The 26,369-nt window shown below is 41.3% G+C and overlaps 1 protein-coding gene across 3 annotated transcripts in view; it reads left to right on the top strand.

Annotated features, from left to right (window-relative positions):
- Positions 1-26,369, top strand: part of SEMA5B (semaphorin 5B) — a 376,386-nt gene that overhangs the window by 128,444 nt on the left and 221,573 nt on the right. For all 3 annotated transcript variants that reach the window (XM_038422653.2, XM_043504940.1, XM_043504941.1), the window contains exon 2: positions 3,264-3,325. The gene's annotated coding sequence lies outside the window, so the exon portion shown is untranslated. The remainder of the gene's footprint in view (positions 1-3,263; positions 3,326-26,369) is intronic.

Here is a 26,369-nt window from a genome sequence, read left to right as displayed (position 1 = left end):
TTCTTTAGCTCAAGCTATAGCGGTTTGTGCTTTTAATTCTGGAGGTCCTTGGTTCAAGCCCTGGTGTGTTGGCCAAGATGGCAACCGGCATGTAATCGTGTTCAGGGTGAGGTTTGGTCTTTATTTTACATGGAGTTCTACTTATTAATGTTTCTGACAGTCCCTTCTTGATGCTCACTGTCATACTTCACTTAGAATTACTTGACTCTGCTTGTGCAAAACATGGAGGATGAGATCTTTCATAGCTGCACACGGGACTTGAACCCCAGTTTCAATTAAAATTCGTGGAAATAGAGCATCCAAATAACCTGACAGAAAATCCCCCTCATAAATCATGTATATTTTTTAACTGAGAGAGGAGAACAGCTTCATGCTTTAACATGGGAGGGAATTCAAAATCTGAATTCAAAATTAATCCAAGAAATTTAAGGATTCATTTCTTTAGTGTAACTCAAGCAGTGTTCAAAGAAAACCAACATGTCCATCCCCCACAAAACCCCACTTTCTACAAGTAGATTACTGAGCCAACTATGTAAACACATATTTAGGGAGCTTTTTATTTTGAGTCAGGTATTTCAGATCAGCAAAGAAAGGCTAAGAATACATCGTATTAGGGAATTTTTAACATGCTGTGTGAGGTATTAGTTTCCAGGACTCTAACACTTCCCCTTAGTGCTAGTCTGGGTTTATTGACTTCTTAAGTAGTGTTAGGTAAACACATCACTGCTTCCAAACACACATGCCAGGTAGTTTATAGACTCATACATCTTAGGGCAGAGGGACCATTGAGTTTGTCTGGTCTGACCTCCTGCATCACAGCAGCCATGAAAATCCCCTTAGCAATCCCTTCTTTGAACCCAGTAGCTGGTGGTTGAGCTACAGCATGCCTTTTAGACAGCCCCTTCCTCCAACCCCCCTGCCCTTTATTCCTCCCCTATCTTGAGTTGACTTCTATATATTATGGTCTAATGAACTAGCAAGGGTGATTGTGTAATATTGCCCTAAAGCCGAGGCGCCCAAGGATGGAGGTGGGGGTGAGGCTGGAAAGCTATTGGGTGGGCTGTCTGCAGGGATGGGAATGCACATGGTCCTCCCCCACTGGCTGTATGCAGCAGTAATATCGTCTGAACTAAATGTTGTTTACATGCCCTTCTCTTTTTGAAGCAAATCCTCAGGAGCCTCATTGCTAGTGCGACTTCATTGATGCCCATGTTGCAAAGAGCCAGGGCAGAGCTGTGAAGGAAAGCCCGGGGCTGGTGTGTGGAAAACTCTGACCTCCTCTGGTTCCCTCGGGCTCTGCAGTGTTTGGGATCCAGCCCCAGGTAGAACAGCTGGGGAGAACCGTGTGGAGATTTCCTCTCCGAAAGCCCCACCTCTAGTTTTTCCCACAAGCGCAATTAGGGAAAGGAAGGAAATTGAAAGATGATGGTGGTTGTGTGACCGTGTGTGTGACAGGTTTAAAATGTTACAAAAAAGGGCCTGAGAGCCGCTTCAGCATTGCGGAGACATGATAAATGAAGTCTTTTGTGGAAAACAATTGCCTCAGTCCTCTCTGCCAACAGTGTGAATACTCTTCTGTTGTTGCAGCTTCCTTGTTTTTCCTAAATTGGATGCTGCTGCGATTATTAGAACTATGCATTTTTTTGGTGTAAGATCTGCAAGAGCTACACACTTTAGAGCCAGGGATAGTCAATTATTTTTTTGGCAAGGTCCAAATTTCTTTGGGCAAGGTATAGTCAAGGTCCAGACTCCAGAGAAAAAAATAACAATAATGATAATAAGTAAATAAAAACAATTTGGAGTCCGTTCAAAAGCATCTGGCTGTCCAGATTTGGCTCACATTTCACCTATTGACTATCCCTGCTTTAGAGTCTTTACTATAGGGAGGATAAACAGATATCAGAGATGAGCGAGAAATTCAGAGGGCCAGGTTCTGATACCCTTTGCTCATGACAAGTGGCACATTCTCTCTGGGAGGTTCATAGTCCAGTGCTTAGGGCACAGACTCCCTGTGTGACTTTGGGCAAGTCACTTAGCCTCTCAGTGCCTCAGTTCCCTGTCTGTAAAATGGGCATAATAGCTGCACCTACCGAACTGGGTGTTGTGAGGATAAATACATTAAAGATTGTGAGGTGCTTAGATAGTACTGTGATGGGGGGGCAGGCAGGTAGCTATCTAGAAAGAGATGGGTGCTCCCATTGACTTCAGTGAGACTTCTCATGGAGTAGGCGCTATTCGATGTGGGTAAGGGTATCAGAATCTAAAAATTGCGCACACAACCAGTCTGTGCTAAAACAGTGTATGCTTTTCCTTATTGTTGTGGTCCTGCCTGTCTACTTACTTACTTTCTCCAACCTCCTGTCATTTAGACAGTAAGCTCTTTGGGGCCTGACTGTCATTTATTATGTTTGTATAGCACCTCGCACAAGGGGGTCCAAACGGGTTGAAGCTTTCTGACACTACTGCAATCCAAAGTTTCATACTATTAATAGCTTACTCTTGCCTCTTCACTGTCATCAAACAGCTAAAGGGTTTCTCGAATTCTGCAAACCCATTGTGAGACTTTCATGGAATTCTAAATGCGAGCTGTGTAGGTTAGTTTGGATTGGACACATTGTATGTTTCTGCTTCTTGAATGGGTGAAGACAACTCTTAAAAATTAGATATCTGGAGAGAATGTGCTTGTTTACGAATTTGCTTTTCACAACAAGAGAGAGGACGGTCCAGTGGTTAGTGGTCTTACAGACCTGGATTCATCCACAGACCTCCCTTGTGATCATGGGCAAGTCACTTAGCCTCTCTGTGTCTCTGTTCCCCATCTGTAAAATGGTGATAATAACCCTGCCCTTCCTCATAGGGAGTCTGTGAGAATGAGTGCATTAAAGATTGGGAGGCGCTCAGATACTCCGGTAATGGGGGCCATACACATCCAATTTTCAAACAAATGCTATGTTGCTGTTTCTGCAAAATTTCTAAATCTGGGGCTAGGATAAATGCAGAAAGCAAATGCAAAAGTGGAGTGCGCACAAGCAAAGCAAATTCTAAAGCTGCATTGAAATGAACGTTGACAGAAAGGTTTTTGTAGTCTTTGCCCTATTCTGTATTTAACTCTTAATTCAAAATATCAGGGTTATTTAAAAATTATTATTTTTAAATAATAGTAAAGCTTTTTTTTTTTTTTTGGTTAGTCTCTGCTCTGTTCTGCTGAGAGCTGGTCCTGTGTGTCCTCTCCCTACTTACCATTTTCTTTGGTGTTTCCTCAGGTTACTACAGGATATTTCCCTGAGTGTAACTTTGAATGTGACACACCAGTGATGCAGAGACAGTAAGTATTTAAGACTCTATTTATAGCCATGGTAACTCCCTCCCCTATTTTTTGCTAGGACCTGCCTTCTGTTTCTGAATACCTTTATGCAGAAAACTTGGAAGGAAATGATTGTAAGATCATACGGTTTCAAATGGAACGTTCAGGTTGAGACACTTTGCTTTCACAGCTTATTATTCTCTTGTTTAAGAATTCCAAAAATGGCTTGTTCAGCTTGGATGTGGAATGCCAGGTGAACCCATTATTATTGCAGGAAAGGACACAGAACCATAAAAATAAAAACAGCACTAATCTCTATGAGCAGCAAATAAAAGGCAGTGATACATTATCAAAATTTGGCATGCAATACCCAGGCACAGAACAAGCAGAGGGTGTTGGGCTACCTTCTGCCTGTTTGTGGAGGTCCCATTGATATCACTAGGAATTTCACTCTGAACCAAGGAGACCATAATGTCTCTAAACCCTGGAGTGGCATGTTGAGGGGACCTACTTTAAGTGGTGCTACACCAGGAATGAATTTGACTTAGGTTCATTCCAGCCCTGACTGTTTTGTCAGCCTTTTGTCACTTTGTGTCAGAATTGGAGCGCCATGAAGGCTATTCGCACTTAAAAGTAAAACATTTTCAGCCTTTCACCATTTATACTTTGGGGAATAAAGTTTCTGGCAATTAGCGTAAAATTTTCATTACATCCAAAAGTAGCTTCTATAATGGGAAGTTCCCTTCTCCTTCCACAAACTTTTTTCCCCTTGTCTGGCAGAAAAACTATTTGTGGCATAAACCTGGTTAGATTTATTAGCCCTGAACTGGAGAGAGTTTAAAAAAAGGAAATGGCCTGCTGTTATTTATTGGTTGGTCCCATTTCTAATTTTTATGTGTGAATTAAATAAACAACTGTGAATTTCAACAGATCTTTCCTAAGCTTTATGTTATGCCTCAGCTCATTTGCTGGTCTATTCAATCTCCATTTAATTCAGTGGAAAACTCAGCACCCAAACCACTTATAATGAAGACAAAACCATTTCCAGCCTTTATTTCAGTCATTGTTGATGGCTTTGGGCAGGTGTTATCGGATAACTCAATGATTGGCCATTGAAAATTGTAATTTTATTTATTTATTTATTTTAAAAATATCAGTAGGCAAGGCTGTTTTTCTCAAGGAGATCGAATGTGAAAGAGCTCGAGGAAAAGACATGACAATAAGAGAATACTAAGAGAAAAATGGTGTTGCATAGGTGTGATTAACTTTATAGGTGCCTCTGTGTTATGCTTGCTGCCACCCACTCTCTAATGGTCATAATGAAAATCTTATCAGCCATTTACACCAAAAAGTAGATAATGGATTTTGGGAAATTACAGGCCAAATCCCGCAGCCTTTCCTTGCATAGAACCTCAACTACTTTCATTAGGAGAAAGATTGGAGCCCAGATTTGGAATGGACTAATAATTGTTTGATCAGATCCTGTAGTCCTTAGTCCTTGCTTTGGATATTTGACTGCAATCAGAGTTTGCTTGAATGAGTAATGAAGTATGGGACCTATTGCAGAGTTGTCCATAGTTATTTGGTTACAGAGATATTCCTCGCGACAGTTATACTCTTAAATTGCCACAGGCCAAATGTGGGACCCAAAATGAGGAGGACAAAAACAAAATTAATCCAAGAAATTTAAGGATTCATTTCTTTAGTGTAACTCAAGCAGTGTTCAAAGAAAACCAACATGTCCATCCCCCACAAAACCCCACTTTCTACAAGTAGATTACTGAGCCAGCTATGTAAACACATATTTAGGAAACTTTTTATATTGAGTCAGGTATTTCAGATCAGCAAAGAAAGGCTAAGAATACAACGTATTAGGGAATTTTTAACATGCTATGTGAGGTATTAGTTTCCTGGACTCTAACACTTCCCCTTAGTGCTAATCTGGGTTTATTGAGTAAACTAGTATTTAAAGAGTCCTAAAATGCTTATCCTCCATTGATGACCCTTTATTGTTGGGCTTGTCTTCACTACCGCGGCTACATCGGCACTGCTGCGTCGATGTAGCGCATCTGGTGAAGACATGCCATGTAGATGGGAGACGCTCTCCTGTCAATGTAATTACTCCACCTCAATGAGAGGCGGAAGCTATGGCAGCAGGAGAGTGTCTCCTGCTGACAGTGAAGTGTAGACACTGCTTTAAGTCAAAGAAACTTACATCTGGCGGGGCGGGCAGGGAGGTGGTTTTTTCATGTCCCTAAGTTACATTGAGTTTAGCAGTAGTTTAGACAAGCCTATTGTATTATGGAAATCAAGACTGCTATGAAGTCTTAAAAAACACATTCAATGAATTTTTGACAAATTGTAACCCCCTGAAAATAAGGGTTTCTATAACAGGAAATACCAGAAATACCTTGGTCTGAAAGCAGAGCATTTGCCACACAGAAGAGAAATGGAAACTATTTAATACCTCAATCAAATACCTTGATTATCATAAACTATAGTATAAACCAGGGGTAGTCAACAGGCAAGCTGCTGGCTAAATCTAGACCACCGGGCGCTTTTCAGTGGAGTATAAAATCTCTTTATTTATTTATTATTATCATTATTATTATTTTTGTATTATTTTCTCTGGAGTCTGGATCTTGACTGTACCTTGACCAAAAAATTTGGACCTTGACAAAAAATAATTTATTACCCCTAGTGTAAACCATAGCTCTCAGTATTCCTAAAATGTGAAACCTGTACAAGAAACTTCATTTGTGACCTCCCATCTTCAATGATTGTCCTAAGTAGTCCCGAACATATTGCATCCACTTCTGCTCATAGCTTCTTCAGGTTTACACCAGATTAACTCCATCAAAGTCAGTGGTGTTATACCAGATTTACCCAGGCATACCTGAGAGCCAAATTTGGCCCATTGACTACAATTCTCCACTAATTTCATTCAAAGATTGCCTGTGTTGAGCAACCTTTTACTAGCCAAGCAACCCAGAGAGCCTGCTCATGAGAGATGCAGAGCATCCAATATGGGTTGAGGGTGCTCAGCACTTACTAGGTTGCACTCAGGCTGGGAATTAGTCAAACACTTAAATGTGTGCTAGGTTCTCTGCTGAACTGGGAAGTCTTCAGCGATGGGTTCATAATGGGATTAGTAAATAAAAGTGTCAAAGGATGTTGGTGAATTTTTTTTCTAACAATGATTTGCTCTTTTCTCCTTAAAAATAAGCGTCACAGATTTTATTTCTACTGGTGAAAGATATTTTGCACTTATGTTTTCGACTGTACTGTGTACTGTGTACTGTGTAATTAATCATCTGTATACTGGGTACTGTGTACTGTGTAATTAATCATCTGTATATGTGTATAGCATGGGGACACATAAGTACACATGTGACAAACTGACAGTATACTGAAGAAAGCTTATGGAATGAAGATACACTTTATTGAATTAAGATAAACTTTCTGAATTAGGGTTAATATCTTTGGGGTACATTGTATGAAATATGCAGTTGTGTGTGTTGTGGCACTGTATGTACTTTCCTCTAGTAGGGTGGGGGAATATGCTAATTAACTTCTGGGTTATCAGCCATTGTAGCCATCCCCTTGGGGGCAAATGCACATAGTTGTTCGAACTGGATTCTCTAGAGAACAAAAGGCAAAGAAAAGACTTCTGGATAAATAATCTGGGTATGATGGATTCAGAGCCTTCTTCCTGATCCAGCACATGGACAGGACCCCTGGTCCACAGAGCGCCCCAATCCTTAGGATAGGCTTGGAAGGACTGGGACTGCCAGAATCCATGATAGGGTGAACTCTGACAAGCTTATTAGGATGCATGTAGGTTCTTTTATTGTTTTCTCTGTAATGCATTTTACCTTAAGAATAAAGTAGGCTTGCTTAGAACTGTGTGGTAACTTTTATATCTGGGGCAATCACTCTATCAGTCTCTGAAGAGAAAGCAAGCAGGTCTGTTTAAGCAGACTGCTTTTGTTGGGAAATACACAGTGCAATCAGGGAACTGCGCAGCCTGGCCATATCCCGGTCAGAAGGGAGTGAGATGTGAGAGACAACAATTGGGAAGCTGGAAGCTTGTGAGTGGGTGACCTTGCTGGACCACAGAGGGGAAATTCAGGTGCCGTTGCCCTGAACTGTGACAACACACTCACCTGTTTACTAATCCAAAACCTTTATGTACATTGATTTAAACTGCTACCATGCTTAAAGTGAGGGTTTTTTTTCTTTTTTGCCAGTGTTTCCAGCCAGATCTGGAAAAAATTAACATTGTAGCTTCTTTGATTCCACCTCTCAAGGGACACCGATTTTTGCTTCCCCTGTTTTGAGATTCAACAGGCTACAGAAATACTGGGTGTCATTTAGCTATTAAAGATTTTGTTTTCACCGATCAGTGTGGAATAGCATCATTAACACAGGCAAATTACCATGCTTCATTGTAATCTGTCCATGGTACATTAGAGGCCCTTTCCCATTGGTAAAACTGGGCCTATTCTTCTGTAAGATGTGGGGCCCATTGGCAGTTCCTTGGCAAGTTAGACAGAGGAACTATTTAATGAAAGAGAGAGTAGCCTAATGAGGGGAAGAAATTGAACGTGACATGTGCAGGGGAAAATACCAAAAGATTGATCTATAAATCATCAAATTATTTCACTGAAATGTTTATCAAGTTTCTCTGAGCAGACTTTGCTTGAGAGAAGGGCCTGCAATTTTGGGGGAAATGGATTAACAAGATTATTTTCACAGTATGTTTTACAAAAATCAAGCTTTCCATTCCATTTCTCTTCTGGGTGGCAAATGCTCTGCTTTCAGACTAATGGAACCTGGCTTGCAGTGCACAGCTTTCTGTCTGCAAAATGCTGTATTGGCTTTTGGGGCAGGAATCAAACTTGTGCTCAAAAAGGCCTGGCTTTTACAAATAGGTTTTTAGTTTAATAAGATGAAACCAATTAACCAGAAAATTCACTGCCAATGGATTTTACAAGTACATAAAAAATATATTGCTTTTTCTCAAAGCATTTAATCATGCTTTAAAATTTTTTCCTTTTCTTTCCTTTGCTGCAGCAGTGGTACAGCACAGTAATGGATTTATCCCCAGATCTGTCCCTTACACCTGCTCCAGAGGGTATTGGTCTCCTTCCCTGATTTTGATATATATATATATAGCTATATTGACATTCTGTCACACTTTGCTCCAGGTGTTCAGTGCAGCTTGTTCATGGCCTGGGGAAAAACAGGGCCCATACCTTATAAAAAGGTGCTTCTTAAAAGGTTACCTAGAGAGTCACAAGTGGCTTGTTGGTGAAATTTACAAGAGAAGACCCGAGGGCTAATCAGCACTCTCCCAAAAACAGGTGTTAGTGCAAACAATGGCAAATTCTGAGCAGAGAAGATGTTGAGGAGAGGCGATAGGACCTGATTGTCACCTCCTGCTGCTTCCACAGGAGGGGAAATGTCTTCTAGAAACTCTTAGCGCTAAAACAGGTGGGGAGGAAGAGTGGTCTGGTGACAGTCAGGTGGCGTCGCTAGGTCCTGTGGACCTGGCTCCTGAACACTGCTGCCTGGTCTTCACCTCTCCTCCATGAGCCATGCTGCTTTTGTCTTACCCCACCATTGAGGAGGATAGAATAATTTAACAGAGAGGGATTTGATTCCCACACAGACTCTCTCTGTAGTCTCCCACCCCCAACTCCCCCACGTACCCATGGACCTCAGCTGTCTGTAAAGGAGCTGCTGTGGTCTACAGTGCGGGACACTATGAAGCCACTGCTCTTCCCTTTCCATCTCTCTTGACCCAGTTCCATCCGTTCTTTGTCTCTCCTCCAGCTTAAGTTCAAAAGAACAGCTACCACTATGATGATTTGGGAGCAACCTAGGATACTGCATTGACTTGGGCTGACTTGTTTCAATCTCCTCCCTCTCAGACTTAACCATCAAGGGCTCTGTTTGCGGTCAGTCCACAGGCAGATTCCTACCGAGGTCAATGGGAGTGCTAAGTAAAATATTAATGGTGGGCTTTGAGACGTAATATATGACTTCACTAGTTTGCTGCGGTTACCAGCCGATAGAGAGCTGCGAAGATGTTCTAATGATTGCTAAAGGTGGTACGCGTCAGTGCCCAAATCAGTGCATGCGACACAGGAAGTTGGTGACTGCAAACAAGAACCTGTGTCCAAAGAAGTTTTGAAGCAGCCGCCAAAAAATATCTACGTCATCATCTGGAGGAAGAGTTTTCACAAATTTTCAGTAATATTAGGGGCTTTATTTAATGTTCCTATTCCAGATGTAATTCAAAACAACAGGGCCTTTATTGAAACTGTGTTTCCAATAAGAAGAGCTCTCATGGTACAAGCCCAAGATATGTTAGCACTGGCACAATATTATTGTTAATGGGCTCTTTCTTACTAAGAACTATGTTTACTACACAAGTCAATTTTTTATTCTAAGGAAATGAATAAGCTTTTTACCAGGGGAGGTTTTTTTTTTGAAGGAGAAACCCCTAAATTTTGGCTAGATTCAGATTTAGGAATAAACAATACAAAGCCCTCTTTGAGGGTCTCCTCTGTCTCCGAGTCTCCTCTCTAACCAAGCAACTTGCAAATGATACTCCTCTTCTAAAAAGTAGGACAGTCCCTTACCCTTTTCCAGTAGCTGGAGCAGGAGAGGCAAAAGTGTTGTTTTGGAAAATTGTGTTAAAATTGTAAGCTATCACAGAATCCAATGGCTAAAAGTTGAAGCTAGACAAATTCAGACAGGAAATAAGGTGTACATTTTTAACGGTGAGAGTAATTAACCATTAGAACAGTTTACCAAGAGTTGTGATGGATTCTCCATCGCTGACAATTGTTAAATCAAAATTGGATGTTTTTCTAAAAGATCTGCTCAGGGAATTGTTATTGTCTCTTGTGGCCAGAGGTATTTCTGCAGCTCCCTCCATCTGTCCCCTCTCTTTGGGGCCTCTTAAAGAGTACAGCATGGTCTTTCTCTGGGGAACCATCAGCTCTCCCCGAAACTGGGTCAGTAGTCCAAAGTAATTCAAAATAGGCCTCAGTGTCCCAAACATAAGGTCCATCTTAGCAACCCCATAGTTCATACCCAACTCCAATGCTCCTGTTGACTGTGGAGCCTTTATTCTGCCCAGCAAAAGCATGGCTCTCTGGCTCTTCCTCTTTCTGAGAGTGGAGGAGGTATATATATTCTCCTCCTTCTGAGAGCTCCTCACGATTGGCTAGGAGAGAGGGGAGCCTTGGCCTCTCCTGTGCTATGAGACTTCTAATCCTGGTCCCTGAAAGTAACAGAGTCCTGGATTTTCCCCTTTCCACTGATAACTCCCTGGCTGGAACCACCTCTTCTCTTACCAGTTCAACTGGTTCCTGGGGCTGTGCTCACACCAACATCCCTGAGATGGGGTTTCTCCCCCGTCCCTTCCCTGCTTAGTTAAAAGGGTCAGTACACCCTGTTACACCTGTGTTGTACAAGAGGGAAAGGTTGATGATCGCAGTGGTCCTTTCTGAACTTGGAATCTGTGAAATTTCTAAGAGGTTTCCTGGTCCTACTTGCAGGCTACTACAGTGCTCAGTAGGAAAGTGTGCAATCAGAGTTCATCTGCAGAGAGTCAGCCTAGAGCAGATGTGCCTCTCTGTTTTAGGGAGCAGCCCACGTTGTCTCTCTGTGCTTGGGTTCTTGTGTGTTATCATTCTGAATCCTAAGAAATAAGGTAAGATTGCAACCTTCCAGCAAGAGCGTTTTATGTTTTTATCTAACTTCTCTGTGCATATGCCTTGAACATAGCACGAAATCACTGTCTAAGGTTGGATTCCACCAGAGATGCTTCCCCCCAGGTACCTCCATTCTTTCTTGCCTGGGGTCTGTCAGACCTTAAGGCTGGCCCTGATAGTGTAGCAGCCCTGCTCTCCTCATCTTTACCTCTGTATCTCTCCACCCTCTGACCCAATAAATAGATAAAAACATTAGCAACACCAAGGTACTACTGCATGGCATCATACTCTGCCATGTGTTTCTAACAGTTTTCCAGGAACCCTTGGCTACTTGGAGCAAGTTGCTAACTTGAGGGTAATAATTTTGTCTGGGTTTTGTCACAGAAATTCAATTAAGGGGGATTATAAACACAGTTGTAGGCCTGTTTCATTTACAGTTGTAAATGAAACCTGGCCCACACACTGATCGTTTATATGGGAAGGGGGAATGCCTTGTCATTTTGTGCAGCTAAGATCGAAATTACCTGAGTGTTCCTTTGTGTTGCTTCACTTGTTACAGACATGGGGGTGGTGGAGAGAACCTGGAGGATAAATAAAGAGGTGGTGGAAGGGCGCGAGTGAGACTAGCAGGGGGAAACCACCCCTGCTGTTTTTCAGTAGGAGGCACACTTTTCATGTACACATAATAAACTCCCCGTGGAGGTTTATTCCTCCATAGAAACATGCCCCGAAGGGGAAGAGTGAGGAGTTATTTATTTTTGTTAACAAAGAGCAATGTTCTGTTTCCACAGCCCTGGGTTTGCTCCAAATCCTGCAGCCACTGGGGCGAGGTAGGCAGCTTGCCTTTAATTCTGATTTCTGGGCTGCGCCAGCCATCTTATTTTATTTTATTTTATTTTTTTTAATTCCTTTTTAGCTTTTCAAGTGTCTCCGCAAGCAGCTGAATTCCCCAGGTGGGTGTGTGGGGAGAAGCAGAGATGCTTTCCAGGTTGGAGCCAAACAATAGCTGCAGCAGAAACGGCACATACGTTCCCCCCCTCACCCATTAATCAGCATCTTCTGAAATCCTGAAAGGGGAGGTTTTAGGTTATGCATGGGGGGGAAGACGTAAAAGTAAGTCCTAGGGCCCCGTGATGGAGCAATATTTGCATCTGTGAAAGAGTAACAGGCCTGAGCTTTCCTTTGCTACAGCGAATGTGGGCACTGCATTTGGCTGCAGTCTAGAGAGCCTCAGAAAGGCCCCCAGTTTCATCTTTTGTTCTTATATTGTCACATTACACTTCCTTAGGCAGGGAAATCTAGTGCTGATTTCAGTGGGATTGTTGCCTGGATAAGGACATGTAGGAGCTGGCATGCCATGAACTATTAATTGGAATATTTAGCTCCTATGTGCGTCCCCATTTTACAGATGAGATAACAGAGGAGTGCCCAAGGTGACTCAGTTGGTCCTAGCGGAGCCAGGAATAAGAAGCCTGGTCTGCTGACTTGCAGTCCAGAGCTCTATGCATTACGCCACTACCGCTTCCCATGTCAGTGAGCTCTCCAACATGTGCTGTGGACCTACACCAGACCTTGCCTTTTATTGCAGCTCTTTTCCAGAACAGTCTATCTTACAGCCTCGCTTTCTTTTGGATCTTGGGATTTCAGCCAGGAGTTTGATTACTTTACTGTAGTTCCAAAAGGCTAGATTCCCCCTCAGATAAGGGGAAATAAGCTCTTTTGTTTTAGCTTTAGATCAGATACTGCCTCCAAACACCTTGGTGTAACGTCCTGACACTGCTGATGTTGGAAAGAGAAGCCGTTAGTTTATGAACTCTCAAAACCTTCATCAAAGACGATTCAGTGAGGTGTAAATGATATCTCCCTGTGCCAGCCTAGGCTTTGCCCCCTCCAAAGGGAAATCTGCCCTGAGGGATAGTAGGTGAGATTACCACTACTTTCCGCCTCCAGGTTTTCTGATAGGGTTTGTGGGTGGGAACAGCTTAAGAGTTTATGGATAGGGCAAGATCCATAGGAGACTGCTCATGGGATGCATTGAATCAGTGTATCTCCAAGTAACCTATGTCTTCTGCCTTTTGGACACTGGTCCTTTGAGCGCACCTAGTGGATAACAAGATCGTGGTGTCTCCTGCTACTAATGAGAGTGTGAACTGGAGGATGGTCTGGGATTGGTCCTGGACGGGGAGGTGCATGGGTGGGCGGGCGTATGTGTGGGTAGGTGGTGGTTACTGGGAGATAGCCCATATTGGAATTGTATATGGTGTAAGATGGGGAGGGGAGTCTAAGAACATTTCTAGTATGTAGGCTGAGGTAGGCCTCACTCTCTTCTTTGGCTTGTTCCCCACTATTGGGGGGCATCCAGCAGGGTCTGCACTGTAAGACGCCAGCACAGATTCTGCACTGAACCCGGCCCTTTGTAACTCTTTATGGTGATGGTGGCACATACTCAGTGACTTCACTGTACAGGCACATACCAGCTGGCAAAGGTAAGAATTTTCCCTGTGCAGTATTCAAAACAAACAGGCCACTCAATCAGTCCTAGAGGTGAACCCTCCTGGGCTAGGGTGAGGGGCAGTGGTGGGGAAAGCAGACATCCTTGAGGCCAAATTCATCCCTAATGCAACCCCATTGAAATCAAAGGCCTTCACTAGGTGAATTTGGTCCCTGCTGCCTTTGCTGTACCTTTTCTGTGAGTTAATTGAGGAATCCAGTTATCAGTCCAGTGCCTTTCACCACCATTCAGTCCATGTAAAGTATTACTTTGGAGTAGATCTCATGAATGTGTGGATGAGAGGATAAAGGAACTCCACTGAATTCAATAGATTTACTCTAGTGGACAAACAGCAGGTGATGAGAATCTGGATCAGCATGTTTTATAATGGCTGCCAGATGATTTTATCACAGATTAAATATTTAATTTTGTTATAAGTTTGTTAATGCAAATAAAAATAGCAAGGTTTTTGAGCATCTTTCAGTCTGAAGCTAGTAGATCCCCAGCTGGTGTAGATTAGGGTAGCTCCAAAGACTTCTGTTTTGAGGATCTGGCCAATTGACTTCTATGGGCTTGCTATTGGTTTGCACTAATTCAAGTGGAATCAGAACTCAGTGATACTATGCTGATAAGTATCAGTTGAGAATTTGCCCCACTAATATCCAAGAAATAAAACATGAACTTCAGCAAAGTGCCTGAAAGATTCTAAACTGGAAAGTTGGTGATTCAGGTTCATGTGGCTTGGTATGGTACTCTGCATTTTGCATATAGTGCCCTAACATTAATGATATCTAGCAGTGTTGCTTTCTCAGATCCATAGCTGAAAAATAATCATCTGAAATCAGCTAGGATCAGGACTGAGATACTTTTACTAACCTAGTTTAAAATCGCAGTTGAATCATTCCTTCATGTGGCAGGCTAACTGGTTTAGAGCAAACAATGCACACAGGCAGCAGCCGGTTCAGCAGTTTTCCTGGAACTTGCCGTACATTTTTGTTTTTTTTTAACAAGATATGTTTACGCAGCAGAAAAAAAATGAGCAATTGAATCATGAAGCTAGATAAAGTGCTGCAAGTATGTGCTGTATGGGGGTCCTTTTCCACCAAATAATGACTTTATCTTCTTACAATAGAAGAATTGAAAGAGATGTGGGAAAGCAGGAGTGAAACACACTCAGGATTCCATGATTCATTAACAAGGAAAAGGCCAGCCATTAATATGGGAATTAACCCTCCAAAGTTGCCTCACTTGAGCAGCTGCAGTAGGGAGGCAATGCAGAATGCCCAGACTAGACTCTAATGCCCTTTCACAGTGGCTACGATTAAACATATAGTGTTTGTTTCAGCAAACACCTCCGTGTTTCACCTCCGTGGGGACAGTTTGCCTGAAAGGGAGGAAAACTCAGGACAAGAAAAGCATTGCACAACCTTTCACTAGTCTGCGTGTGCAGCATTTGTAGATACCAATGAGCCCCTGTCTGGATTGGCATTGCTTGAGGGGGAATCTAAGTTTGTTGCTAGAAATTATTATTGTTGTAGGCACTGGAGCAAAAATGCTAGTTGATCGAAGGGAGGAAGATTTGGAACTGTAAGCAAACAGAGAAGATCCATTATGCATTTTTGCAGATAATAAAAGGCAGACAGTTGGAGTCTGCTTATCAAAGAAATATGTTTATTAGGATAGTCTGTGCTGTCATTAAATAGGCTTCTTTTTATGTTTCATTTTATTTCATCTTCCTGAAGGTATCCAGTTTTTTAAAATCCACTTGTAATGCACCAGAAAAATTTCAAATTTAGATTATTTCTTCTGTTAACGCATAAAAGGAGCATGAAGCATACAGTTCTCTCATCACCAATGGAGCAGGACCTCAGTGCAAACCAGATACTGCTTCTAAGCTTGGGCTTTCCTTGGAAATAAATTGCAAATAACCTTAAAACAAGTTTGTTCCTTGCAAGACGATACCTGTAGTGGAAGTGTGGCCGCAGATCTGTCCCTTAGCATGAGCCTGATGCCTTCAGCACTGCACAGAAAACTTGGTAGGATTTATTGTAACTAGTCACTAGAGAGAAAAATATTAGAAGACAAAAATGTTGTTTGTGTGATAAGACATCCCTGTGATGAATGGACCTTTCCTTTCATGAATCAGGGAAGCAACATGTTATGATGTGATTTGCTATTTGCTCATAGAGAGAGAGAAGCTGCTGCTTTCCTCTTTTTGAAAAAGTTTGGAAGACAAGAAGTGAGACATTAATAATTGAAAATCCAAGTACAGCAATGGCATTTGCCTTAGAAGAAGTCTTGCTTGACCTGAGGAGTATGTTCACTGGTACTTGTGGAAGCTCAGCAGAGGATCCACAATGAGCTGTTATAAATAAAAGGATGCTTAGTAACAAAAAGGATTTTACTTTGGTTCTCAGGAGGACCCTAAAATACCTTCCAAACAACTGACAGATAAAAATTGCTTTCTCCACCACTCAGGGGTGAAAGCAGCAATTCTCCATAACTGCGTGGGGAGGGGAATTTCAGTCAGTGACACCGAGTCAAATCCCTACTCTTGCAGAAAGTGCCCTGGGATGTTACATGGCCACATGCAACCTCTAATTTGAAGGTCTCACCCTAAAGACGCTTGCACAATGACCTACGTGGAACTCAATTCCTTCATCTACCATGACATGAAGCTGTAACCTGGCAGTGTTCATAAAATGCACACAATATTAGCTACCTGAATTTAACTCTTAGCATATTTATGGGCCTCCACTACAGGTGGGGTTTTTGTATGTGGTTTCATTAATGGAACAGCAATAATAAATTGAAATGTTAACGAGGGATCATTTCACCAACATCAGAGGATATTAACAAACTTGATGAGACCTGTGAAAAGAAAATGACTTCTTAGTATAATTGTTGTTACGTGTAGTCCCTAATTGTCTCCTTTCAAAGGAGTGTGTGTAATTGGCACAAATGTGAAGCTAAAAATGTCATTTCACTTGGAAGTTTTTAATCCCCAGTCGTCTTACATTGGAGATGAGTTCCATAATGCTCTATTAAAGGTAGTAATTCTAGGTGTGATCAAACTCGGGTGTAGCTGCATGTATTCAGCGGTATTCAAGACAGTGCCTCTCGTTAAAATAAGGTAATGAATTTAACTAGTGTAAGGTAAAGGAGGTTGCTCTTGGTCAAAGTTTCATGCTTTGTTTCTAAGTGCTTGGAGACAGTCATCAGAGACAAGGACATTTTGAATGTAGACTGAGGTTAGAACCCAGAACAAAGAGCTGAAGAGGAGTTCTAACCTATAGGTGAGCTGACTCACTGTGTGACTTTAAGCAAGTTACTTCACCTCACTCTCTTTTTTTCCCCTCTCTCCCAGGTGAAATGGAGGGGGGTTACTTAACTCACAGCGATGTTCTGAGGCTTCATCAATTTGCATTTGAAATGTTTCAGTACCCTCTGATGGGAAGCACAAAGTGCTAAGGGCCAGATTCTCAGCTAGTGTCAATTGATGTAGCTGCAACTGAGAATCATCTGGCCCAATGTGTGTTATCCTTTTCAGTTCTATGTTCTGTTTCAGTCTCCTCATTGTGAAGCGGTTGGGACTTTGTGAAAAATGGTGCTGGAAGAAAATGCACCTTTCAGGTGAAAAAGGTGACTCATTAAATGTAAACAGCTTATTACTGCCTCTTTATCGTGTAAGGATCCAGGCGCCTTGTCCATATTACTGAAATCGTACCCCTCTTTCAAGTATGGTGTCTGCATCTGAAACTCATTATTTGCCTTGCAGGTTGTCTGTGGTTATAGGAATAAGTCATTGGCATGTGTGGGGGACAGCAGAAGATCATTCACATACTCCTGAGTCATAGAAAATGATACCAGTTCTGTAACGTTAGTCAGAGATATCCAGCAAAAAGAAATGGAGTACTTGTTGCACCTTAGAGACTAACAAATTTATTTGAGCATAAGCTTTCGTGTTTTTCCACCAAATGCATCCGATGAAGTGAGCTGTAGCTCACGAAAGGTTATGCTCAAATAAATTTGTTAGTCTCTAAGGTGCCACAAGTACTCCTTTTCTTTTTGCGAATACAGACTAACACGGCTGCTACTCTGAAACCAGAGATATCCAGGAAATTTCTAAATATGTCCTTGAAAATTAGCATCTTGGCCATTTGGCACAGAACAGGTGGCTTTCTTGGGACACACTTTCTATTGCCGAGCTGTAGAAAGTTCATGTGCTTAATGATTTTTCATCTCTCTGAGCACATACACACAAATGCTTCTTTGGAGTCTAAGTCTTCAGAGCTGTAATGGAGGATTTTAAGATGATGGGCTCTCCTCCCGCCCCTTTATTAAACAGTATATTGGAGAGGAACTAAAGCAGGCCAAGAGATACATGTTGGACTGGTTGTTTCCCTTAAGAGACCATGGGTTAGTATTTAAACACATCTTACTGATTGATTAATCATCTGGAAATCCTCTGGCTCTAGGATTCTATAGTCTTGGGAGTTTAAATTTGTGGAGTTAAGGTTTTTGAAAGGAGACACACAATTGAGTGAGTGATTTTTTTTTCTTTCGTAGATATCAGAAATTTAGAAATTATTCTTATGCAGAGTCATCTTCTTTCTACCTTTGGGGAAAATTGCATAAAACCGAACCTACAGAGCTAAACAAGTGGCCTCTTTCCAATACCCACTGAAGTAAATGGAAAAATTCCCATTGATTTCAGCAGGAGTTGGATCTAGCCCAAAGGGTACATCTTCGCTACCCACTGGCTCGGCGGGTAGTGATCGATCTATCGGAGATCGATTTATCACGTCTCGTCTAGATGCGATAAATCGATCCCCGAATTGACGCCTGTACTCCACCTCGGTAGGAGGAGTAAGCAGATTCGACGGGAGAGCCGCCGCGGTCAACTTGCCGCCGTGAGGATGGCCAGGTCCGTCCAACTAAGATACTTCAACTTCAGCTACACAAATGGTATGGCGGAAGTTGCGTATCTTAATTCGAAACACCCCCCCCCAGTGTAGCCCAAGCCAAAGAGAAGATTATCTATCTAATCTTGTTGCTAAAGTGCAACTAACAGTCAGAAAAGCTAGTCTAATTATATTGTGGCGTCAGCGTTTTGTTCTCTTAGAGCTTGATCCAAAGTTCATTGAAGTGAATTGGGGTCTTTCCATTGACTTCACTGAGCTTTGGATCAGGCCTTGAATGCTTTTTTCATAACAAATTTGCTGCGTATCCTAGGCAAAAGATTACTTTTTTAACCGCCAGCACCACAAACACTACCTGGCATTGGAAAATCAAGTTGTGTTCCTTTTGTCTGTTTTAATTGTATTGCCGGTATGAAAGATTCCACAACCAGAAATTGACTTGACAGTTCTGTTGATATTAGAACCTAGTTTGCTTTCCCATAGCTGTACTGACTGCAGTCTTAACAGAAGTAAATGCTTGTTTTGGTTAATATAAGGTCAGCAGATATGACCCAACCACATACTGGAAGTGGATCTGTTTTCACGTAGCCAAATCTTAAAATGCTTGTTATGGTTTTGTGTTATCCTCATTTTCTAAACCTCTTATTGTTTGGCAAATCGTCTTTTAGATTTGAAAATTATTTTCTTTTTTCTTCTGTTATTTCCTTCTCAAATCCTGTATATCCAGATCTGCTTTGGGGATGGAGGGGGAGGGGAGTGTCTTTTAATATCTTTTGATAGTAGCTAAGCTTGTAGCCAAAAAAGATACTGCATTTGTAATGTTCCCATTCTTCTAGGCACTTAACAAGAAAAATGATTGTGTGTGTTGTGTGAATATTCAGCACAGAGCTTTGGTAAGTGAGCGGCTCTCTTTTCAGGGCCCTCCAACCACACACATTCCTAAGTGATTACCTCATTCCCAGTGCTCTACGCAAGTGTGAAACACACAGGATCTAACCAGTTGCAAAACTTTACTTACCTTAGAGCTGATTTTCTGCAATAACCTTTTAAACCACCAATCTAATCCTCCATCTACCTCTGAAACTTTTTCATCTGTTAGCTTAGTGGAAGAGACATTTGAAGTGGAAATGGGGTTGAATCAGTAGATTATTTGTAGGAATTTCCTCTCCAAGCAGCTAGGTCTTCTTTGGCTCTGAGCATTCAATAACTTCCCAGCCAGGGAATGTGTTTGCCCTTCCTCCTTTTTTTTCCCTTCCCTCATTTTGCATAGTCTGACACACCATTTACCTCAATCTTCGGCTTTGAAAGCTTTGTGTGCTTTCTGCCCACTCACAATTGCACAAATAAATCACTGAAGAAAATTTGCATTTGATGAGAATTTTTAGGTGATATTGTTAAATTTTATGTGCAGATTATAATTTGTGTGTATTGGTTCGTGAGAAGAGAGGGTTTATCATCTTGTTCTTTCTAAGACAAACTTTTTTCTCCACTTTTTTTACTTTTAAACCTCAAAGTGGATTTAAAGTAAGATGACAGCACTTAAAAAGCACCCTCTCCTCTTGCCAATAAAAATCTTTAAGTAGAGGCAGTACCATTTGCTCTAATTTGGAAAAAAAAAATCAACAGCATGACAAAGTTGAATAATTAACTTATTTCAGGTTTCAGAATAGCAGCCGTGTTAGTCTGTATTCACAAAAAGAAAAGGAGTACTTGTGGCACCTTAGAGACTAACAAATTTATTAGAGCATAAGCTTTCGTGCATCCGATGAAGTGAGCTGTAGCTCACGAAAGCTTATGCTCTAATAAATTTGTTAGTCTCTAAGGTGCCACAAGTACTCCTTTTCTTTTAACTTATTTCAGGAACTTCTAACCAGCAACAAGTATTGTATTCCAGACAGTCACATTCCAAGCATAACTATACTTTAGTGCCATCTAGCTAACTCCATGGGTAACTTGTCTTACCCCCGTACTGGTCAAAATTGACTACGGCTGGGCAAAATTGTTCAGATACAATAAGAAGTTTTACGAAATGTTTGCTCCAAATTTCAGCACCTTGAGATGCTAGTTAGGTTGAAAAAAATTGGGTAACTTCCCTCCCCACCCAAACTGTTTTTTATTTTTCTGCTGCATTTTCAGATTGGAGCTTTAAATGCAATACACAATAGGATACACAAAATACCACATAATACACTCACTTAATGCCAGTGGTGAATTTGGCTCTCAATATTCCTTCCTTGGCCAGTAGCAAGAATTGCTGGAAATCTCATGAGAACTAGGCTAGTTCTTACAAGATTTCCTGTTGAGTTTTTCAGAATACAGATTGCTGGAAAGATCAGATAAGGATCCTGTTTGTTGGGTGTTTCCCTGAGCCAAGGGCTGCAAATAATAATAGATTCTTGTGCTCATTAATACAAAGAATTTTAAGCAGATCCCAAAAAGCACTGAAATCATGAGTTTCAATCTTCTTTTTTTTTTCCCCAAGTTGGAGATTTTCACACTAGCACAACTCCCTTCCCTAGCATCTTCCATGCAAAAGGCCTGTATGCCCACGAGTCTGATACGGTATCTGCTTCCGCATGAAGACAAAGATAAACTAGTTCATGGTATGCTGTTATTTTGCTTGCTCTTTAGCATGAGAACAAGCAACAAGAATGCATTTAAAATGTTAATGAAATTAATGAAAGCCAGATCTTGAAAACAGCAGAGATTGTTGACTGTCTCAGGAAGATTGTACACCTTTTTAATTATAGATGAGCCAGAACCAAAACCCTGATTTGAATAGCTTCAAACTTTAGATTCAAATCTCAGGTTTGCAGCTTGGAACTGTTTCCAATTTTAATTTGGCTCTTGTTTTATTTTTCATTCTGGTTTGGATCCAGGTGTCATAATGTCCTTTCTTTTGTGTGTATGAGTGATGATGCCCTCTTAGTGGTTGGCCTCACTGGGGATATGAGACCTACTGCTATTCATCCTTAAAGGAATTCTCCTTTAGCTTCAGTGGTAGAGGTCTGTGCCTTTGGAGCTGACTAGCTAGGGTTCTAGACTTCTCTCTCTCTCTCTCTCTCTCTCTCGTGTGTGGGGGATTTCTGATTTGCAGCCACACCGTTTCCCATAAGCAAGACAATTCCATCCAAGTTTTATATTCTTACCTGTCACATACACAAATTCCACCTAGGAAATATTAGGGTTTAAACTCTTAATTTAAAAATATCCACAAAACCCTCAGGAAGAGAGAGGATTAATAATGAAATCACCCCTTTTTATATCATCTGGAAATAAAGGACTAGGAAGCCTCTCTCAAGAGAAAGAAGTTCTGGAGTGTGGGCTAAGCAGTCCTGCTGGAGGAACCCGAGGAACAGCCAAGCTTGGAGGGGAGCATTTGAGCATATCTTTAATTTAAAGTCAGCCCTACAGTGCTTCATGTACAAAAAAAATAAAAAAATAATGAAAGCAGAATTTGTGATTCAAATAATGATTACAGGTTATTAAACTAGGCTTTAAAGACTTTTAATAAATGAAAGGCTTTTAATAAATGATGAACATAGATGATAATGTGCTAGATAGAAAATAGAGAGAATCTTTATTAAATTTAACACGTTCATTCTCCACCCACCCACTTTCTGCTACTTCTCTTGGTCTTTGGATCACTATTACAAAAATGTTTCCTTGCAATGAAGATTTATCTAGGAAACCCACAAGAATGCAGCAAGTTTGATTGCTGCCAGGGCCTTAAGGATATGGAAGATCTGACAGAAGCTCTTACACAGTGAACTCCACCTTAATGAAGCAGGAATATCTGGATAATATAAAGAGATCCAGTTCAGTTTCCAAAACCAACCCCTATTGTTATATGTCTTACATGTGTATGTTAGGGATTGCTCTTGTGATTGATGTACCACTCACTCAAAGTTTAAGCAGGATGCTCATCCAAACATGAATGGTTACTCTCACCCCCACAGTTGTGGGGCTGGTCAAAAGTCTTTTAGTTGGAAAACTGGCACCTGGTAACACTAATACAGGCACAAAAAAGATTTGTTCCGTTAGGGCCTGATCCCAAGTCAGTGGGAGTCTTTCCATCAACTTTCAGTCTTGGATCAGGACCCTACTCTGTATTAAGGATCTTGTACATATATTCAGCAGGAGCAATTATGAAGTGAGAAACTTAACCAGTTATTTCACTACATCTTTTTTCTCTTTGGGGCCTTCAGCTACACCACTTCAGGTTATCACCAGATTATAAAGCTGAGCAGTGGCCCTGTTGCCTGGTCAGTAATTAGATGGGAGACAGCTGAGTAAAATCTCAGTCATAGCAGATGGCCATGGTGTTTGGGGGAACTGTACCCACACAGGTTCTGTCTTTTGAGTAGACATAAAACTGAATCCCTGATCACTTATGATCATGGGAGTTGCTGCAAGAGTAAAGGTGTTAACTCAGAGTCCTGGCCAGATTCTATTTTGGAAAATTAAATTCTACCTGCTTAAATTGCCTCGCCGTTTCATTTGGATAGAAGGCTTTCCATCCCAGAGGTGGATTACCTTCAGGAATGGATGAAGTGAATCCTGTAGGTATACAGGTTTCAGAGTAGCAGCCGTGTTAGTCTGTATTCGCAAAAAGAAAAGGAGTACTTGTGGCACCTTAGAGACTAACAAATTTATTAGAGCATAAGCTTTCGTGAGCTACAGCTCACTTCATCGGATGTTGAGGCACTTTTGAGTGCCTTCAGGATGAAAGGTTTCAGAGTAGCAGCTGTGTTAGTCTGTATTCGCAACTGATGAATGCAACTGTTGTAATGCATCTGATGAAGTGAACTGTAGCTCACGAAAGCTTATGCTCAAATAAATTTGTTAGTCTCTAAGGTGCCACAAGTACTCCTTTTCTTTTTCAGGATGAAAGGCACCATATAAATGTGAGATGTTATTTTGTGCCAAGCAACAGCCCAGACCTGAAATATATCATGTCTTGGTAATGTAGACAGCGCTTATGACTATTAAATTTAACTGTTAAAGCCTCTAGAAAAAACAGAGATGACAGGGAGCAAATTAAATTTGAATTATCGTTAACTTGCTGCGCTAGTCACTTTCAGCTGCATTCTTACTGACCTGGAAGAAAGCAGGGGGAGTGGAATGACATTCACACCTCTTAATTGGAGTCATTATCTGTACTTTGTTATCATGCTGCTCACAACAAGGGCACTGCTGGGACAGTGCAATGTCACAGGTATCAGAGAATTAAGTCTCTAAAGGAGAGTACCTGGTAGCTGTAGCAATTGCCCTGTCATCTTTCTGATTGAAAGCTAAGACGTGGTAAGGCAATTACTCCATCTGACAGTTATTATGTAGGATAAATTTCCTTGCAGGGTGAAGAGGGGAAAAATAATGCACTTTGATCTAACTCTTCAGCTACTTCAGTAGCTGCAGGATTCCCTTCTTCTTCCCTATGCTTATATTGGGAATCCTTTGAATGCTGCTAACAGGGTAAATAACTAACTGCATATCTCATTTTAGTTATCTTAGGGAAGTATTGCTGTTGAACATCCATTGGATGGCCGTGACTTTTGTTGATGAGACTGAATGTCTGACTTAGAAGAGTCCACTACCAATCATCCGAGTCATCTCCCAAATTAGACTATTTCAATAATATATGGGCTAATTTTCCCCATCAACAGTAATTAATGGGGCTCATATGTTAATATCACTGCTTTTTTTAATCTTGTATGTTATCCACTAGTGTTCCAGTGTGAATCTTTGATTAAGGCTGAAATGGGACTTTCATTCCAGACATGCATCTTCAGATGCTTCTATAAAAACTACCATTTTGGATGAAATTTCTCTTATGGCAAAAGAGAATGTTCTTTTTGATTATTTTGATGTGAATCCATTCAGATATTGCTGAGTTTTCTCATTGTGGAGAAATATAAAATGTTATCCTTTAAATGCAACCGCCACCCATAATCTCCCATGTAACCCTAAGAGCCCCTCAGTGGCAAATAGCCCATTGTTCTGTAAACTGCCGTCAGATCTGACACCCTCACTACACCTTAACACTTGCCATCGTAGTATTTATCTGTGTAGAGTATTGTGTGTAGTATCCAGTGAAAGCTGCGGACACACCAGTCATTGATAACATTGCATGATGTATGTATGGATGGGAGGTAAAAAGTTATGTATGTGTGCTGGAAATATATTCCTAAAATGTGTTTTGGGGGGAGACTTGAGAAACAAATTTTTCCTAGACACACAAATTTTACTTTGCTTGTTCACTGATCTGCCAAAGTAAATTGAGCAGGGTCATGCCAAAGACAGTAGGTGGTTTGTTCACATCTGAGATAAACGTCATCTGAGGAGGATGAGAAAACAGCAAGTTGTCAGCTCATGAGAACACAAACAGAAGGGGAGAAGAATTTCATCTGGAGGTGCACTTCACAGGAATATATTTCAAAGGTTTATTAGACTATGAGAATAAGGGGAGTGAGATCCTTTGTTACCCTCATGTAAGGAACAGAGAGGCAAGCGTTGTTTGCATCTATGAATGGTGGATCCCTGCCTATGTGGGTTGGTGATGCTGAAAAGTAACTATTGGTGAAAAAACTGCTTTAGACAAAGCTTGGAGCTTGCTGAGATTACATGTGTAATTTTAGAAGTGTTATTCTTTTGTGTGATTTGTAACCCTTTTCTGCTTCTGTTATCTCTGCTTAGTATCACTTAACACTCTGTTCTTTATTAATAAACACGTTCTAGTTTTATTATAAATTCATCTCTGCGCTGTTTATACTCAAGTGAGGTGTGCACCCTTGGTTGAGCCAAGAGGCTGGTGTGTATTCTGTCTCTTTGGAGACAGGGGATTTGATGTTTCTGTGGGCATCCCAGGTCGGGGGCTGGATGCTGCAAAAGAATGCTGTTTTAAGGGATTTGGGAGCTGAAGTACGGCAAGGATTAACCTGCAAGACAAAGTTTGCCGTGGCAGAGTCCTGTGGAGTTTGTTTGGCTGGCTAACAAACTTGGGTGGTAGGGAGCTGTCACACAGCATAGCACCAGCAAATCTCTTCTCACAGAGGCAGATGGGTAATGAGGTGACGTACAATTCTGGATGCCCCGAGAAAGCGTCACATGTAGTGTTACTGCAACGTTGTGATTCAGTTTTTAAATGCACGAAAATTATGAGCTTCAAAGTGCTGGCTCCCACACAGATCATTACTCAGCCAATCTGCCCATATGTTCATATTTATTATTGCTATATGTGGTGTTAATATATGCCACCCAGGCAAGAGGCGCAGAGGCAACGCAGAGGGTTTACTCTTGGATCGGGCATGTACATTCTTGTTCACCCAAGAGTGTCATGTGAGGTCCCAAATAAAAGCCAGTGTCAGACTGGTCATCAGTATGATCACGTACCAGATGTTGTTGAGTAAGGAGTTATGTATATACACTGAAAACTATGTCCTTAAAGTCCGTGTCTCAGGACTGGTCCTCAGAAAAGGTGAAAAACAGGTTTTCTGTCAGACAAGAAATGCTTATCTAACTAGCTATTTACATGTAAATTAAGTATGGTTTGTTTCACAATGGGTCTCCTCTCACCAGTCTGAACCGAATGCTAATAAACGATTGTAAGAACTTCAAAGAGAGAAAAGTTTCAGAGTAGCACCCCTGTTAGTCTGTATCTGCAAAAAGAACAGGAGTACTTGTTTCAGAGTAGCAGCCGTGTTAGTCTGTATTCGCAAAAAGAAAAGGAGTACTTGTGGCACCTTAGAGACTAACAAATTTATTAGAGCATAAGCTTTCGTGAGCTACAGCTCACTTCATCGGATGCATTTGGTGGAAAAAACAGAGGAGAGATTTATATATACACACACAGAGAACATGAAACAATGGGTTTATCATACACACTGTAAGGAGATTTCAGAGTAGCAGCCGTGTTAGTCTGT

Source organism: Dermochelys coriacea, chromosome 11 (assembly GCF_009764565.3).
Source record: "Dermochelys coriacea isolate rDerCor1 chromosome 11, rDerCor1.pri.v4, whole genome shotgun sequence".
Classification (NCBI taxonomy): Eukaryota; Metazoa; Chordata; order Testudines; family Dermochelyidae; genus Dermochelys; species Dermochelys coriacea.
The sequence above is the reverse complement of the archived record's forward strand: the minus strand, read 5'-3'. Positions and strand labels throughout refer to the sequence as shown.